Raw genomic sequence first — 16,770 nt, forward strand, 5'->3', positions numbered from 1 at the left:
TTTATTTACTTTGCTAACCACATATAAACTAAGGGGAGATGAGGTTAACCAAACCTTTGCTGTTGGATTTGTGTTTGAAAGGCTGCCTTAATGCATGACAGAACCCCCTAATCCTGCCTTTTTGAGCTCCTTTAATTTTAAAGGCAGAGTTCCAAGCCAGGGAGGTCTCTCTATTCAATGGAAGATCCAACTATTTGGTTGTATGAAACCACTACTCTCCCAACACTGCCTAAAGCTCTGACAAAAGACCATCTTCATGGTGTTCAACTTCACCAGATCATCAGTCATGTCATTAGCACCTTCTAACATGGCTCTTTGTTTTCATTGTTATTTTACATACTCATAATCAACTTATGGTCTGCATTGGTTCTCACATATTTATGTCCAAATTGGCATTTTCTGAATTATCCTAACTTGCCATTCTGGTCATGTTTGTTACTTTAATCTTGTTTTTTTTTTTTTTTTTCTTTCTTGGAAGCTCAATTTGCTTCTTTCTCTCTTTATTAGCTATTGAAGATTTTTTCTTCTTCGGAACATTCATGTCTTTAACCTTGGTTCCTATCAAATAATTAACTGTAGATGTTCTCAGAAGTATAAGGAGTCCTAGAATCTCACTTTGATGAAACAATATTGTATTCTTATTCAATATGTCAGATACCTTGAAATTCCAGAAGAAACAAGCTTTATCAATATGTCATTGACTTTATATCTGAGAAATGTATTGGCCTCTTTAATTGCTCAATGCACAGGCAAATTTAATTTTTTAGTTTATTCCGGCAGTATATATGGAGCATTAATCTTAGCACCTGCATTTTTATTACTATCGAATGTGTATCATATTTGTATGGCAATTCCAAGAATGACTCTTAAACCCAAACTTAATTTTGTGTTTTAGATTACTGTTTGTAAGAAGAAAACCTTATTAACTTGCCTGAATTGAAGAGCCCATCAAAGTACATTATAACTTTAAAATATTTGGAAGCTGGGACTGAGAAGTTGGCTCAGTGGTAGAGTGCTTGCCTCGCATGCATGAGTCCCTGGGTTTGATTCCTCAGTACCACATAAGCAGAAAAAGCCAGAAATGGCTCTGTGGCTCAAGTGGTAGAGCGCTAGCCTTGAGCTGAAGAGCTGAGGGACAGCACCCAGGCCCTGAGTTCAGCCCCCATGACTGACTCTCTCTCTCCCTCTCTCTCTCTCTCTCTCTCTCTCTCTCTGTATGTGTGTGTGTGTATGTGTATATATTTATATATACATATATATGTATATATATGGAAGCTACATGGTTTATTATATTTTTTGTCATTTTAAGCACATGTGATCAACATAGGATTGCTTAGTTGAACTCCTAGGAAACTTGTTTTGATAAATGTGTAAAAATATCCACCGGGACTTCTAACCCAGTGCTGTGGTCCCCCTCTGGGAGGGGTATTTGTATCACAGGCAAGCACACAGCTTGGATCATGCTCGAAACCCACAGGGTGCAGATGCTTCCTCCGACTTCTGTAGTTCTGGCAATGGAATTGATGTCAATGTAAATGGGTGCTTAAAAAATACTTCTGTCTATTCTTTTATTTGATCTTATAAACATCCATTTATACCATCTCTGGAAAAGGGCCTTACGTTGAGTAAACATAAAATGTAGACATTAGTTTCATCTTCTGTCAGAGTTAGTGCAAATTCTGAACTTAGTGGCGTGATAAGGCAGAGTTTCCCACTGGGAAGACAATGCTAAAATTCTCATAGTGGGAAAACATTGAAATTTTGTGCTGAATTCAATCATCCCATGTGACTTTTTTCACATTCGGAAGACATGCAGGATGACTTCTGGAGTTCTGTTTTCATCGTTTGTTACAATAAATATCCAGAGCATCAGCTTCACGTATAAATGCATCTCTACATATGTGACATCAGCCCAGAACACTGGGTATTACCAAGGATTGAGGTTCGTATATTCTGTGTAGTTGTCAATCATGGTAAACCAATCAAGTTATACAACCGATGGGTTGAATGGTTTATTTTTCCAGTCTCTCTTTGGCATTGTCCGATAATGTCTTATCTGGTATCCTAATTTAATTTTCCTCTTGGTCCCCTTCAGGCTATTTTGTTTTGGCTTTTGCCCTAAATAACATGTCATGCTCATGAAATAGTAATTTATATAATTACATAAAATTGAACTTTTAGTGAACTCTGCATGGTCTAAGTTCTTTTTGAGATGATATTTTAACAGGTCAAATTCCTAAAATGGTGTGATATGACAGGAGGACTTTCCTGTAAGCTTTGTACAAGAGTCTAGTGCGGTGTTGAATGTTAGGGCAATCAAGGTGGGGAGGGGTCTTTTGGTTTGTTGATGATGGAATGTCCAATGTCGCAGAGGGTCCAGATGACCATTCGTCTCAGTTCACATTGTCATCACATTGTCATCACTGGCCTTTGGCATTTTGTCAATAAATAATTGGACTTTGGCAAAAAGAATATTCCTGTTTCAATTTCTTTAGCCCACATGTAAAGAACTAAGCAAATGAAATGTCTCTCCTAGAAATTGTATGAAGCTTTCTTTTTCTAGGCTAAAAATCACTTGAGAGTATTGATCCTATTACTCTGTCTTAGATGAAACACCTGAAACTATAAATAAATATCGGGAACACATGAAAACTCAGCATATTAATGGTTGCCAGCTTGCAGAAAGAACAAAGATTACAGGTATTCAGGGGGTGAAAAAAATTTGTCTAGGCCAATAATAAATTAATACATGTGAATCTCTTATTTAAAGATGGCCGGGTAATGCACTCCTATGAGCCCAGCTATGTAGGAAACATAGGTAGGAGGATCATAGTTCAAGATTCATCTGAGAAATAATGAAGGTAAAAAAGGGCTACAAGCATGGTTCAACTATAGAACACTTGCTTACAAAGCATGAGGTCCTGAAATCAAAATCTAGTATGGGCCAAAACAAAACAAAAACTATAACAACAACAACAAAACACTGTGTTCAGCTCCTAACTTCCCTCCCTCCCTCCCTCCCTCCTTCCCTTCTTTCCTCCCTCCCTTCCTTCCTCCCTCCCTCCCTCCCTCCCTTCCTTCCTTCCTTCCTTCCTTCCTTCCTTCCTTCCTTCCTTCCTTCCATCCTGCCTTCCTTCCTTCCATCCTGCCTTTTTCCCCTTCTTCACCTTTCTTGCGACAGAGTTTTGCTTTATAACCCAGGCTGGCCTCTAACCCTATGCTACCCAGGCTCATCTTGAACTTATTATTGTCTTGCCTTGGCCTCCTGAGTGCTGGAATTACAAGTCTCTCTCCTTTTTTTTTTTTTAATAAGCAATGTAAAGTCTTTAGTAGGTCAGTTAGATCATCAGATGTCTAATTTATCATCTAGCTTTTATTCTAGCACTGTATAAATTCTGGCTTGTAAATGTCATATAAAAATTGTCAATGTCAGGTATACATCTATGCATAAATTATTCTATTCTCAGCTGCCAGGCTTTTAAAATAAATAGCATATGCATATTTGTATTCTAAAACGCTTACTTAGTAATGATAAATGGAAAAGTATTTTTGAAGTTAATTGAAAATAAAGCACTAAAAGGAGGAAAGGCTAGTTCATATTACTAGTTTCTATATAAGTGAGGCATATCAATACCTACAATAAAACTTATTTGAAGATAAGATTTTTTTGGAAAAAATCTTGTTTACTAAGAGTAAAGGGCTATGCATTTTACTGAAGGAAAATCCTTTAACTTCTGGGACTACAAAAAGAACTGTTCTATTTTGAGTTTTTAAAATTCTTACCTTTTCTAAATAAATGAAACAATACTAAATCACAAATTTCCCATAAAATTGAAGTGGCTTTATCCACAATTGGTTAGCCTAAAAATTAAATGGATTTCCCTTATATCTCAAAATTAGTTTTGTCTTTCTTGACCTTCCTATTAAAGAGTTTTTAAAGAATGAGACATTGTTTATGGAATGTAATTGTTTAAAAAAAAAACCTTAGAAATACTTCTTTTCCCTGGTTACTTTTCCTCAAGGCATCCATTCTGATCTCATCTTCCACAGTGGACATTATGCAGCGTATGCCTGAATGGTGGTCAGAACATGTAGTTAACATGAAGACCCCAGCCTAGGTGGCTTCTTGCAGGAAGAAGTCCCCCAAAGTTCCCAGCCAAACTAAAGCCTGACCAATCACAGCATCAGTAACTCTCTGCTGCATCCTGGGTTCCCTTCCTGTTTCAACCAGAATGTAGTCAGTGGTTGAACAGATGAGCCCCAAAAGTCAGACAACCCCTAGTCAAGGAACTGATCAAGATAGAATAATCATCTTCAGCTGCCTGCTGGTGTCTCACAACTGTAATCCTAGCTGCTAAGGAGGCTGAGAGCTGAAGATTATGCTTCAATGCCAGCCCAGGCAGGAAAGTCTATGAGATGTTTATTTCCAATTAGCCTTCAGAAAACTGGAAGTGGTGCTGTGGCTCAAAGTACTAGAGTGCTAGCCGTGAGTGCCTAGGCCCTGAGTTCAAGTACCATGACTGGAAAACAAAAGTATAACTATCTTGATGATCTTTTGTGTGTGTGTTCCCATTAAGAATCAAGTTCACCTTTAATACTAGAGACACCAAGTAGTTTTTGTTTTTTTAAAAAGCATAATTGTATTGTTATTATTAAGGTGATATACAGAGGGATTACCATCTTACATTACAAGTCATTATGTACTCATTACCAATAATGAGTACATTTATGTTTTGAACAATGTCTTTTCTTCCTTTGCTTTTCCAGTTTCCCCCTTCTGTTCCTGCCCACAAGTTACATAGATCATTTTCCACATAGTAGGAATAGCATGATTGCATTTGTTCACCCTCCATCTCTCCCTTTCTGTACCCCTAAGTAGTTGTTTTAAGGTAAGTTTATTACTTGCCCACAAAAGTATAGCTGAGTGAACTTCTCTGTTAGCTCCATGGCCAACTGCGCCTTCCCTCCTCTTCACTAGTGCAGGGAATCCTCAGGGTGGCCACATGATCCAAAATGGTGGCATAATATTCACAAGAAGGAGGAGGCAGAGGGAACTGGCTCAAAGCTAAGTCTCCCAACTAGGTCAAGTGTTGTACAGGGCCTTCCTTCCAGCCCAGGGAGGCAACTCTGCCCATGTCCCATTAGCCAACCTGTCTGTGAGGCTGCTGGAACAGAGGGCTCTGTGTTGGTGGCTTATTATGTCTAACAATAGGGAGTTGTCTATCACAAAGCAGGTATCTGATGAACTAGCAATCCTCACCAGGAAGTGCTAAGCGCTCACACCAATCATAACATTTAAACTCTAATATTCTATCGATTGGGTCGTTTAGGGAATTTACAAGCTTGTCCCATGCTTCCTCAGCTTTGAAGCACATGCTTTTAAGGCATTTCATTGCTCCCTCCCCACCAGTGATTAACACTAGGAAAAAATGTACAATAAGGCATTGGTCCAGTCAAGGAGGCTTTCCTGGAGGTGGGCACAGCCTGAAATGAGAAGCAGCAAACGCTGCAGGATGACCATGGAGGTGGGAAGAAGAAATGGTAGATTACACCATGAAAAGAGGATTTGTAATAACAGGGATAAGGGAAAAATCTGGCTCTTGAACCTAGGTGCTGGCAGAGGTGTGGGACTGGGGGGAGGAAGTGCGGGGGGGGAATCCCTCTTCCCAGAGCAGAAGTTAAGTCTGCAATACAGAGGCATGCCAAGATACCCTCAAGAACAGGTGTTCAGTGTTTGAATTTGCAAGAATTTAAAGTAGCATGAAATAGCACCTCTTTTACAGCCAGTCATTGTGGCTTTCAGAATTCCCAAGCTTGACTTGCAGACAGGAGTTTTGGAGAGCAAGAAAAGCCTGGGATTCGGCCTGATCTCAAGTAGCCCACCTCTGTGTACATCTAGCTTTCATATGCCCCATGAGAGCAAGCCTATTGAATTGGGATTTCAGCCATCTGTTGCTGCCTAACAACCCATCTCAAAACGTAGCAGTTTAAAACAACAACTGTCATTTATTTTGCTCATGTCTCTGCAGTTTGGGTGGGGCTGGGTAGAAATGGCTCATTTTTTTCCACGTGGAATTGGAATGGTGCTGGGCAGCTCAACTGGGGCTGGTGTGGTACTACCAGATGGCTCACTTGCCTGGCTGGCGAGCTTGGCAGGGAGTCAGATGGGAGCCTAGCCCTGTGGGCCCGGGACCTTCACTCTGACCACATGGGCTTCTCCATGGAATTTGGTCTTCTTGGAATCCGTCAACCATCCTCTAAGGAAGAGCAATGGAATGAGGGGGATGTTGCAAGCATCTTTGGAAAATATGACCTGCAAAATTGGTATGTCTCCATGCAACATGAAGGAAATATATTAGGTAATCTCCAGTCAAGTAACCTCAGGAGTATTTGGCCTACACTGAGTCCAGAGCCTCTGTGGCTGGCTTTGGCTCGGACTTAGAAGCCTGCCTGGTCCACATCTGTGACAAGTGGTTGAACTAGTTTTGCCAACTGCGTCGGGGCATGAACCGTGCACAGAATGAGTTGTCAGTGGGCCAGACACAGACATTCATGTCCGGGCTCCCTACTTGGGGTTGAAATGGCAGCAGATTAGATTGTGAGTAACTTGAGGATATGGACCAAGTCATAGTCATCTCAGATATGGAAAAGTGAGAAGCACTAGTGGGTGCTCCAGACTCTTGGAACCATGAAGCCTTTAAAGATCAAAGAGTTGCTGTCAGTTAAGTACCTAATCAGTGTTTGTCATTACTGTTTGCAGATCCCAACTATGAGATCACTCATTTTCTACCACACTTTTCTTCCCAAGTTGTCTGGTTTAAATTGCATTTCCCTTATCTTCCTTCTAATAGATCCTGATACCGTTATTTACCCTTAAAATTTTTTTCCTCTCTGGTAAAACCAAGAAAATGATTGTAATTGAAGTAAGAAAAGGTAGAAATTTAGAAGATAAAAGGAGAGTGAAGCCCAGCTGATCATTAAAACCATTTGACTGCTCTTTCTACTTCAGTTCTAGACTACTTTTATTTACCCTCTCGGTATTTCACAGAGAGAAGAAGTGAAAATTTTCTAAGAAAAACAAGGTAGCAATCCAAATTAGGTGTCGCTACAAATACAAGACAGTGACTGTATCATCTCTGGGCAAAAAGATATTAATGGGGCTGAGAATGTGGCTTAGTGGTCGAGTGCTTGCCTAGCCCACAGGAAGCCCTGGGTTCAATTCCTCAGTATCACATAAACAAAAAAGGCTGGAAATGGTGCTGTTGCTCAAGTAGTAGAGTGCTAGCCTTGAACAAAACAACCTTAGGGACAGTACCCAGGCCCTAAGTTCAAGCCCAGGACTGGCAAAAATAAAAAAGAAAGAAAAAGATACTAATGAAAGAAGAGGTACACCCTTCTTCCTTCTTGAGATGCCTCCCAGCCATCACCAAACGTAGATGAAGCCAGTTGATGGGGGTGATAGTAAACTATGGGACTAATCTATTTCTACCTCCACAGAAGGTGTATAGAAATATTTCCAGGTTGTTACAAATGGCAGTTGTTGTGTTTTGTTGTTGTTGCTGTTGTTTGTTTTTAACTTTTCTGTTTGTAACTTGAATGTCTTGAATTCAAGACAAAATCTTCAATGTCTCCCGAAGGCCCATGTGTTAAAGACTTGGTCTCAGGCTGGCTCTTCTGGGAGGTGGTGAGATCCTTAAGGGTGGGCCTTGTGGAAGGTATTTAAGTTATTGAGGGCATGCCTTCAAGGAGGATGGTAGAACTGTCTATCTCCTCTATTTCTCTTTCTTTGCTTCTTGGCTAAATAAGATGAACAGATTTTTTTTCTGCCTCACACGTCCACCATGATGAACTGTCTCACCCCACGCTTAAAGCCATATGACTAATGACTGGAACCTCAATACTGTAAGCCCCAATAATTTTCTCTTTGTAATTTCCTAGTATCTCAGGTCTTTCGTTATAGGGGTGGGAAGCTGACCATCACATACTTATCCCCATTCCATTCCAAAAGACCTCCATCTTTCCTCTTTGCTCAGACTATCACATCCTCAGCCTTCAGGCACCTGGGTAGAAATATTGGGTGAAGCAGTCAGGTGAATTAATCTGTGTCCTAAATTAATCTGGAGCATGAGTAAGAAGTGAGAACAAGTCCTCAGAGAGTTCTCTAAACACGACATCTGAGGTTAGTTGTTAAAACCACAGGGACAGAAGAGGACCAAAATGTGAGACACAAGAAGTTACAGGCAAGAATGTGTGGGAGCTACCTGGATCACTGGAGAAAAGGGACAATGCCACTACTCCTTTGGCCTTCTTGAGCTGGGACGTAAGCTCCACACTTCCTTTTGAATGGAAAAATGAATAGAAAAAACCTTTACAAAGCAGAAATTAGAAAATCAAAATTTCTTTAAATTCAATGGTGTGGTCTTTTAGATAAGAATCCTGCTTCCACTGAGAAAATAGTGAGTACAGAACAAAAGGAAAATGACTGTGTCCTGTAACCAAATTGGGAAAGGGCGGGAAGTTGTTGATTCTGCCTGAGCTAGGCCTAACTGAAACAAGGAACAACCAGACCAGGCACTCGAGCACAAGGCTTCTCCTATGTTTGTCTTCCATTTATGCTTGAAGACCAATTTCCTCCATCTATCAGGGAACTCTGACCCCCCTCCTCACTCTCCTTTGCCTCCTGGCTATAAGAAGAGCAGATTTTCTCTGCCACACACTTTAGCCTCACATCCAAAGCTCAGGGGAGCATTTCATCTTTACCACCCGAATAGAAGAGGATAGTTTTGCTGGGATCAAATCAACAAAATCCCACAGGAAGACTCTGGACAGCTGATCAGCGTTTTAAGTCTGCAATGCTGTGTCCCCATCAAAACTCATGTTGAGGTTTATTCTTCAATAGAGCTGCATTGGAAGATGGAGTCTAATGGGAAGTGCCCAATGATAGAAGTGGAGCCCTCACTGGACACTGGTGGCTCAACCTGTCATCCTAGCTACTCAGGAGGCTGAGATCTGAGGATCGCAGTTCCAAGCCAGCCTGGGCAGGAAAGTCTGTGAGACTCTTAACCAATTAACCACCAGAAAACTGCAAGTGGCATTGTGGCTCAGGTAGGAGGGGGCTCACCTTGAGCTAAAGAGCTCAAGGACAGTGCCCAGGCCCCAGAGTTCAAGCCCCACAACCACCACCACCACCAAAGAACTGGAGCCCTCATGAATGACTTTCTCTTTTGAATGAGTTCTTGGGTCTGAATTCACTAGTTAAGAGCAAGTTGTCATAAAGCAAATCTGCTCCTCATGCTTTGTCTCATTCACACCCACCTACCTACCCTTCTACTTTTCCACCATGTGGTTATTATCAGAAGCCACGTAGATGTTGGTGCCATATTTTGACTTTCCAGAACCATGAGCCAAAACAAACCTCCTTTCTTTATAAATTGCCCAATTGGAGGTATTGTGTTTTAGCAATAGAAAAATGCAGGAAGACATTGCCTAACCCAATGAAACAAAGTATTGGACTGACCAGAACTGACAGTTCCCTGTATTCCATGGTGGGTAGGTGGTGAGCTGGCTGGATAGGAGGATGGAGGTTGTTTGGAAGTGATTGGCTGGTTGGGTGAGTTTGAGGATGATTGGACAGCTGGGTAGCTGGTTGTGGGGAAACTGTGTTTAAAGGGAATCTGAGCCTTATGACCAGATGCTTGGTATTCAGAACCAACCACACCCAGCAGTAGCTTTACTCTGTGTTTCTCCTTCTTTTTACACTGAACTATCTATCCTTAGAATTCGATGATGGTTCTGGTGCGCTGGGTGCTGTATTTACTGATACTTTTCATTCCCTTCTTGGTGCATTTTTAAAACATTTTTCTAAGTATTTGAAAGTAAATACCTTTTATTTCTGTAATATAAGGATTTCTTCAAAAAAAAGTTGAAGAAAAAAGTTGAAGAATAAGTAGGTCAGTTTTCATTAACCAAGACAAACATAGCAAGAAATAAACAGAAAAACCCTAATTTTAGGTCTAAACTTCTTATGACACCAATGTTTACTGAAATATATTTGCAAATAGATAAAGGGAAGCGAGGTAGAAAAACCTCAGATTTGCTTTGTAGTGTGGTGAGTATAGTTCTTTTTACCGTCATTCTTGTAGAACAGACCGCACATACATATATTTTGCCCATTTCCTCTTGGAGGCTACAGGATGCTCAGAATTTCTGGGCTTCTGCATTTACTTGACTTCCCTTCAACATTAAGAACAAGATGAGAGGTACAAAGGCAGTTGTCAAGACTCTGACCATAATGGGAACAAGACCAAAATGGAAAGATTTTTTTCTCTCTCTCTGTAACATATAATGTCTAGTCGCTTGGGTTCCTTCCTTTTTTTTTTCCTACTCTAACAATCATTGAATCTGAATTAATATTTTAAGTAATAAGGTGAAAAAAACCCTTATTTTGAATTCTTTTCCTTCTGCATTTCCATGATGCCAAAATTTCTGCCATGAACATGTATATTTTCCATAGAATAAGAGTGTTGGAAATAAAATCCAATGAATTAATTTTAAAAATATTTTTAAAGGGCCAACATGGCAGACTAGTAGCAAGCAGTAGTTCCTGGCTTCTCAATGGCTTAGAAGCAAAGCAGTCAGAAATGAGTCGCTCAGCAAGGTAAGTGACTAAGGGAACAGCCTGCAGTTCAGTAATGGATTAAAAAAAAAAGACTTGGAGACACAGAGATCCTGAATAATGGACAGAGGATGGGGAAGAGCATATTAGCACAGAGCCCTGGCGCAGTACAGCAGAGGAAAAGAGAGAAAGAGAAGGAGTGGGAAAATAGAAATAAACCCCAAACTGGAATTTATGGCACAGTGTGCTGTGTAAACAGAGACCTTCCTACAGGGGTTCCAACATGTCAGTTCGGGTGTTGTGTCCCAACATTCCAACTAAAGAGATGATGAAGGGTACAGAAAGACTTATTACAAGGAACAAGTATATTGAGAGAAGAGGTAAAGTAATTATTTCAGCCCAACTTCCAGGTATCAACTTAAGCCTTAGGTTTCAAGAAAGAAAGAATTGAAAGTGTGTTTAGTTAAACGGTTCTGGACAAAGTATCATCCTGGTGTAGATCTTTCGTCTGTTATTTCAGGATTAGGCAGGCTGGGCTTTGTTATGAGAAGAAAATCATTGCTGCCTGGAGCTTATCCATCACTCTTCTCCTTCCTGGAATCCAAGATGGCAGCAAAAGAGAGAAGGCTCAGGGCAAAGTCATACAAAAAGAAAATGAGGCTGCCAAGCTTTTCCCCACTTAAAGCTAACTTATGGGTCCAAGTAAGGAGTTGGAGCCTTAGCAAAAGGAGTTTCTAAGTGCCTATTATACTGGTGCTTGAGAAGTGCTCTACGTTGCTCAGCATACAAACTGCAACAGTTTGTATGGTGGTACTGCAACAGGAAGCCATTTTAGGAAGATCCTGCCCAAGCTTGCTACCTTTGAGAACAAGTCCCCGCATATCAACTCACGGAAAAGTATTGCCAGACTGTCCTAGCAAGTGTCTCCCTTGTGACCCAGTGTGGCCCTGGTCAAACACCAATGGGGCAAGCTCATGGAAAAATATACACAATGGCATTCAGGTCATGAAATTCAGGCCAGAGACATTACACAGTGGAACACACATTCCCTTTCCAGACTAGCCTTTGGAACAGCCAGCTAAAGATGATCAGGAGACTGAGCAGGTGCCCATGATTGGATGCAGGGGCTGAGCCTCAGAAAACCATAGTCATGAGCAGTGAAAGAGTGCCCCCACACCTAGAAGACACCAGGTTGTTCCCCTGCCTTCCATGTGGGTAGGGGAGTTGGTATCATCAGGGGAGTTGGCACCATCAGTGCTGGGTGTATACTAATCTGATTCTTCTTTTGCAAACTCCAGCTGAATGACCTGGTTCCCTGCTACCTTGTACTGTAAGCAAGCAACCCCTCCAGATACCTGATTTCCCTCTTCAGACCCACTGACCCTAGAAGAAAGTAACTAGACCTGGGCTTCCTCTTTCCTCTTCTTGCTTTCTACATCCTGTCCCACCCTTCTTCCTCTTCAGCATCTACTTCCTCTCCCTTTCACGAGGCTGTGAATTTTGAGTGTTACACAGGACTCAGCTTATTGTAGAACAGCCTGCTGAAGACAATGGCTGTGGAGTCTGATTGAATTACTTAGCTATGATCACTAATGCAGTGGCTGTCATGTTGCTTTATAGGACATTATGATTGCAAGTAAGATATAGATCTCTAACTTTGCCCATCTTCCTCCTATAACTCGGACATTTTCATATCTCTCCACTATTATCTAGTCTTTGTTGTTATACCTGGTTTTATCTGTCATCAGGAATTCTTATGGAATTTTCAAAGCTAAAAAAGAGTTATATTTATGGTCCTTTCCTCATTGTCTTAAAAAAAAAAAGACGCTATCAAATCAATATCAACACTCAAGCATCAAATTACCAGATGAAACATGCAAAAATCTGTAAATACTCTAAGTGAGATACTCATTAAAATTAATTGATTTTCACTGGGTATGAACTAGATTCTAGTTACAGTGGGAAATGTAGAATTTATGTCTGTTGTAAAATATGCCAAGAAGTCCTATGTTGCTGTAGCCAGGACTAAATGCCAGCTGGAGCGGAAATGGAACTCAATATTTGCTTGTCTGTGAAGGTTTCACATCCAGAAAAGCCTGAAGCCCTATCTGCTATAATAACCCTTCTGTGCTTCCATTAGCTAGATGGATGACTTTGGAAAGGCCATTTCTCTTCTCTGGGCCTCAGTTTCACCCTCTGCAAAGTAAAGAGTCAAGGTTAAATTATTTTCAGGTCAACAGGTCTCACACTGAAATGTGCATATAAAACATCAAAAGAACTCCTTGAAATGGTGGAAGCTGGGCATGGTGGCTCATGCCTGTAACCCCAGCTACTTGAGAGGGGGAGATTAGGGTGATTCTGGACAAAAAGAAGTCTGTGGGACTCCATCTCAAACAATGGCACACATCTGTTATCTCAGTACCAAGAGGAACACAATGGATGGTTACAGTGGTGTGTGCCTGTCATCCACTGTGACACAAGGACGCACAAAATAGGAGGATCACAGTCCAGGCCAGCCTTGGCATAAAACAGGCCCCTAGATATAATGGTGTAGATTAAAATAACCAATGCAAAAAGGGACTGGAGGTGTGGTTCAAGTGTAGGAATGTCTGCCTTGCAAGGGTGAGGCCCTGAGTTCAATCTTCAGTCTCCCCTACTTCCCCAAAAATGTATCCCAGAAGGCAATATGTGAATCTGGATTTGGCCCAGGAGTCAGCATGTTTATGTGAGAATTGCCAGGTAATTCTCTTATTACTGAGTCTAAGGATTGCACTTTTAAAGCACCTCAAGTTCTTATCCAGCCTCATTATTCTGAAACATAAATTCTTGATGAAAAGAGAGGAGGAAGAAGAAGAGGAGAAGGAAATAGAGGAGGAGAAGAAAGAGGAGGAGGAAGAGGAAGAGCAAAATAAGACCTATGTATGAGAAAAGAAGACTGAAGTCCAATGGCATGGCTTACACAGGCTGGGCTGTTTGCACTGTCCTCTGTCCACTGCAAGCTCCTGAACATAGTCCCATCGCAGCCACATGCCAGGGAGTTGGATCAGAAGTTGTGTTGTAGATGATTCTTATCCCCTTAAGTGTGACTTTTTCCACTGGTAAAGACCTGTTGAGCATTTTGAGGGGCCCTTCAGCGTGGCTAAGTGAGCCCACAAGGCTCATGATAATACACAACCAAGCGGGGGCCATAGCTACTTTTGAGTCTTGGAGAGGAGTTCTTTTCAATTTTCCACCACTGGGAAAAATTTCCATATGTATTTCTCCTTCTGTATTCAGGAGTGATTACCTTCAATGGCACCTCACTTCATTATAGATCTGAAATGGTGAGTGCACATGCTTAACTTCCCCTCCTGAGATTCTCTTGTTGCTAGCAAAATTTAGAGGACAGGCCTAATGGGCATTTTTTTTTTTTTTAATGCTTCAGTGCAAGAGGTTGAAATAAGAGTAGTTGAACCTTAGTCTCTGCCAGGTATCTTACATAGTGCTTTTCTCAGTGTCCTTGTATGGCAGAAGGGGCTAACTAGATTTCTGGAGAGTTTTTTTTTTTTGGGGGGGGTGGTCGTGGAGCTTGAATTCTAGGCCTGGGCACTGTCCCTGAGCTCTTCAACTCAAGGCTAGTGCTCTACCACTTGAGCCACAGCGCCCACTTCCGGCTTTTTTTGTGTATGTGGTGCTGAGGAACCCAGGGCCTCATGCATGAGGGGCAAGCATTCTACCACTGAGCCGCCTTCCCAGCCCCTCTGGAGTGTTTTCTTTAAGGACCTGGGTTAGTCAGTTTGCCACCACTGAAAAAACACCTAAAAGAATCAATTTTAGAGGCTAATGGTTTCAATCCATGGTCACTAGGTCATGTTGCTTTGAACCTGAGGTAACACACTGCATTTCAGTGAGAGTGTGTGGTAAAGAAGACCTGTTTATCTGTGTCAGCTGAAAAAGAGAGACAGAGCAAAAGGGAGAGAGAGAGTGAGGGACAGAAAGAGGAAGGGAGGGAAGGGAGGAAGGAAGAAAGGAGGGAGGGAGGAAAGAAGAAAGGAAAGAAAAAAGGAAGGAGGGGGAGGGAGAGAAAGAAGGAAGGAAGGAAGGAAGGAAGGAAGGAAGGAAGGAAGGAAGGAAGGAGCCAGAATCTGATATCTCCTTGAAGGGTCCCAATGGCCTAACTTCCTCCCACTAGGCCCAACCTCCTAAAAGTTCTACCACCTCTCAATAACACCACACGCTGGGAACTCAGCTTTCAACACAAGAGCTTCTGTGATGTATTCAAGAACTATAGTATTCTTCCCTTCACCCCACACAAGGGCTCATGTCCCTCTCACAATGCCAAAAACATTTGTTCCATCTCCAAAAGTTTTTAAAGTCAACACTTTTAATATTGCTTCAAAGTCAGCATCCAAAGGCTCCTCTGAGACTCGGGACACACTGTGAACTATAAGTAAAAATCCAAATAACAAAGTTACATGCTCTGAAGATACAATGGTAGGGGCTAAGCATAGGAAAAGAATAAGGAGGAATTGAACAAAGCAATCCCAAAACCCAGCAGGGCAAACATTGAGTCCTCTAGCTCCATCTCTGGGGCACGGGAGAGCATGATGTCAGGTCCGTGGAGCTTGGGCATTCCTGTTCCAACAACCTCAGTGGAGTCTACCCACATGGCCTCTCTCTTGGGTTGACTGCCTACAGCATCCTTCAGCTGCAGCCAAGGTTCCTGGCATCTGTAACTCACTGGGTCTCACTGCAGCTTCAGCTTTACTCTCACAGCTTCACAAGTTGTCCTCTCAGTGTCTGCCTGTGCGGATCCAACACTGCCACATGCTGCTGCTGCCGCCTGGCTGCCCAGGCCTTCCTATGAAATCTCAATGGAATCTGTACCTCCATAACCTTTGCATTCCGCGCTGGTGTGAGGTGAGGGAATTCTCATTCCAGAGGGTGGAGCCCTTATGGCCTAATCACTTCCCAAAGCTCTTAATCCTGTTCTGTTAGCAGTTATGTATCAGCCTATGAGCTTACTGGGGAAGAAAAGAGTCAAGTCATAGCACCAGGCGATGCTCTAAGTAATTTGCCTGCATTAACCATTTAAGCCTTGTAAGTAAATCTTTGAAAAGGGGTAGTATTATGATTGTATTCATTTCTCAGAAGCGGAAGCACAAAGAGGTGGAGCAACTTTGTAGGTAGGGATGCACATTGTGTCAGCAGGAAACCCAGCATCTCGAGCTAGGCAGTTCACCTCAGGGGTTGTTAACTACTTGGTTCCACTGGCTCTCAAATGTGTTGAGAGGTGGGAGGCCTACAATATCCGCTGTGGCCTGTGACCACAAGATTGCTTTAACCATCCCATTCCCAATGTTCCCATGTGCATCTTTGCTCCTCAGGAAAGTTGAAGAAAGTGTGTGTGGGGGGGGCACGGGGGTGTGGGGGGGAGACAAGCAATAAAACGCAAGTTACCTGGAGAATAACTGCGGGCAAACTCAGTGGCCTATTGCGCAGGATCACTCAGAAATCTTGGAGAAACAAAAGACTTAGCAGTCAGAGAAAACATAGGAACTGTTCAGCAGGGATGATCAGGCCTCTCAGGTCACTGCAACGGCCATGCCATGGTGAGAGGCTGTGGAGATGGACAGACTACCCACTCTACTCTGATGCTGTTCCAAGGCAAAGGTTGCAGCTTCCTAGTATTTACATCTTTGTCTTGAAGCTTCCACGTATTGCCAGGAGGGGATTGGTTGGGGGTGGGGCCAGATGAACAGAGAAGAGGAATATAATCGTAATAGTCAAAGTATACATGAGAAAATGGAACTAGGTAACTTGAAGGGATGGTTGGGAGATATGGGGGAGAGCAATAAAAGGGGTGACATTGATCAAGATGCATTGTACCCATAAGTTGGTACGTTGAATTAAAGCCCCTTTGTACAACTCCTTAAAGATTATTAAAAAAATTAATTAAGGGCTGGAAAGGTGGGTTTGTGGTGGAGTGCTTGCCTGGGTTCCATTCCTCAGTACCTCACACACAGAAAAAGCCAGAAGTGGCACTGTGGCTCAAGTAGTAGAGTACTAGCCTTGAGCAAAAGAAGCTCAGGGACAGTGCCCAAGCCCTGAGTTCAAGCCCCAGGACTGGCAAAAAAAAAAAAAAAGACAAAGGTCTACAGAGACAGGGATGTGGG

At 42.1% G+C, this 16,770-nt stretch overlaps 1 protein-coding gene across 1 annotated transcript in view; it reads left to right on the forward strand.

Annotated features, from left to right (window-relative positions):
* The window catches only part of Tmem154 (transmembrane protein 154), a 49,522-nt gene that overhangs the window by 30,388 nt on the left and 2,364 nt on the right, over positions 1-16,770 (forward strand). The window lies entirely within an intron of this gene.

Source organism: Dipodomys spectabilis, unplaced genomic scaffold, assembly GCF_019054845.1.
Source record: "Dipodomys spectabilis isolate Male_0828 unplaced genomic scaffold, ASM1905484v1 ptg000297l, whole genome shotgun sequence".
Lineage (NCBI taxonomy): Eukaryota > Metazoa > Chordata > Mammalia > Rodentia > Heteromyidae > Dipodomys > Dipodomys spectabilis.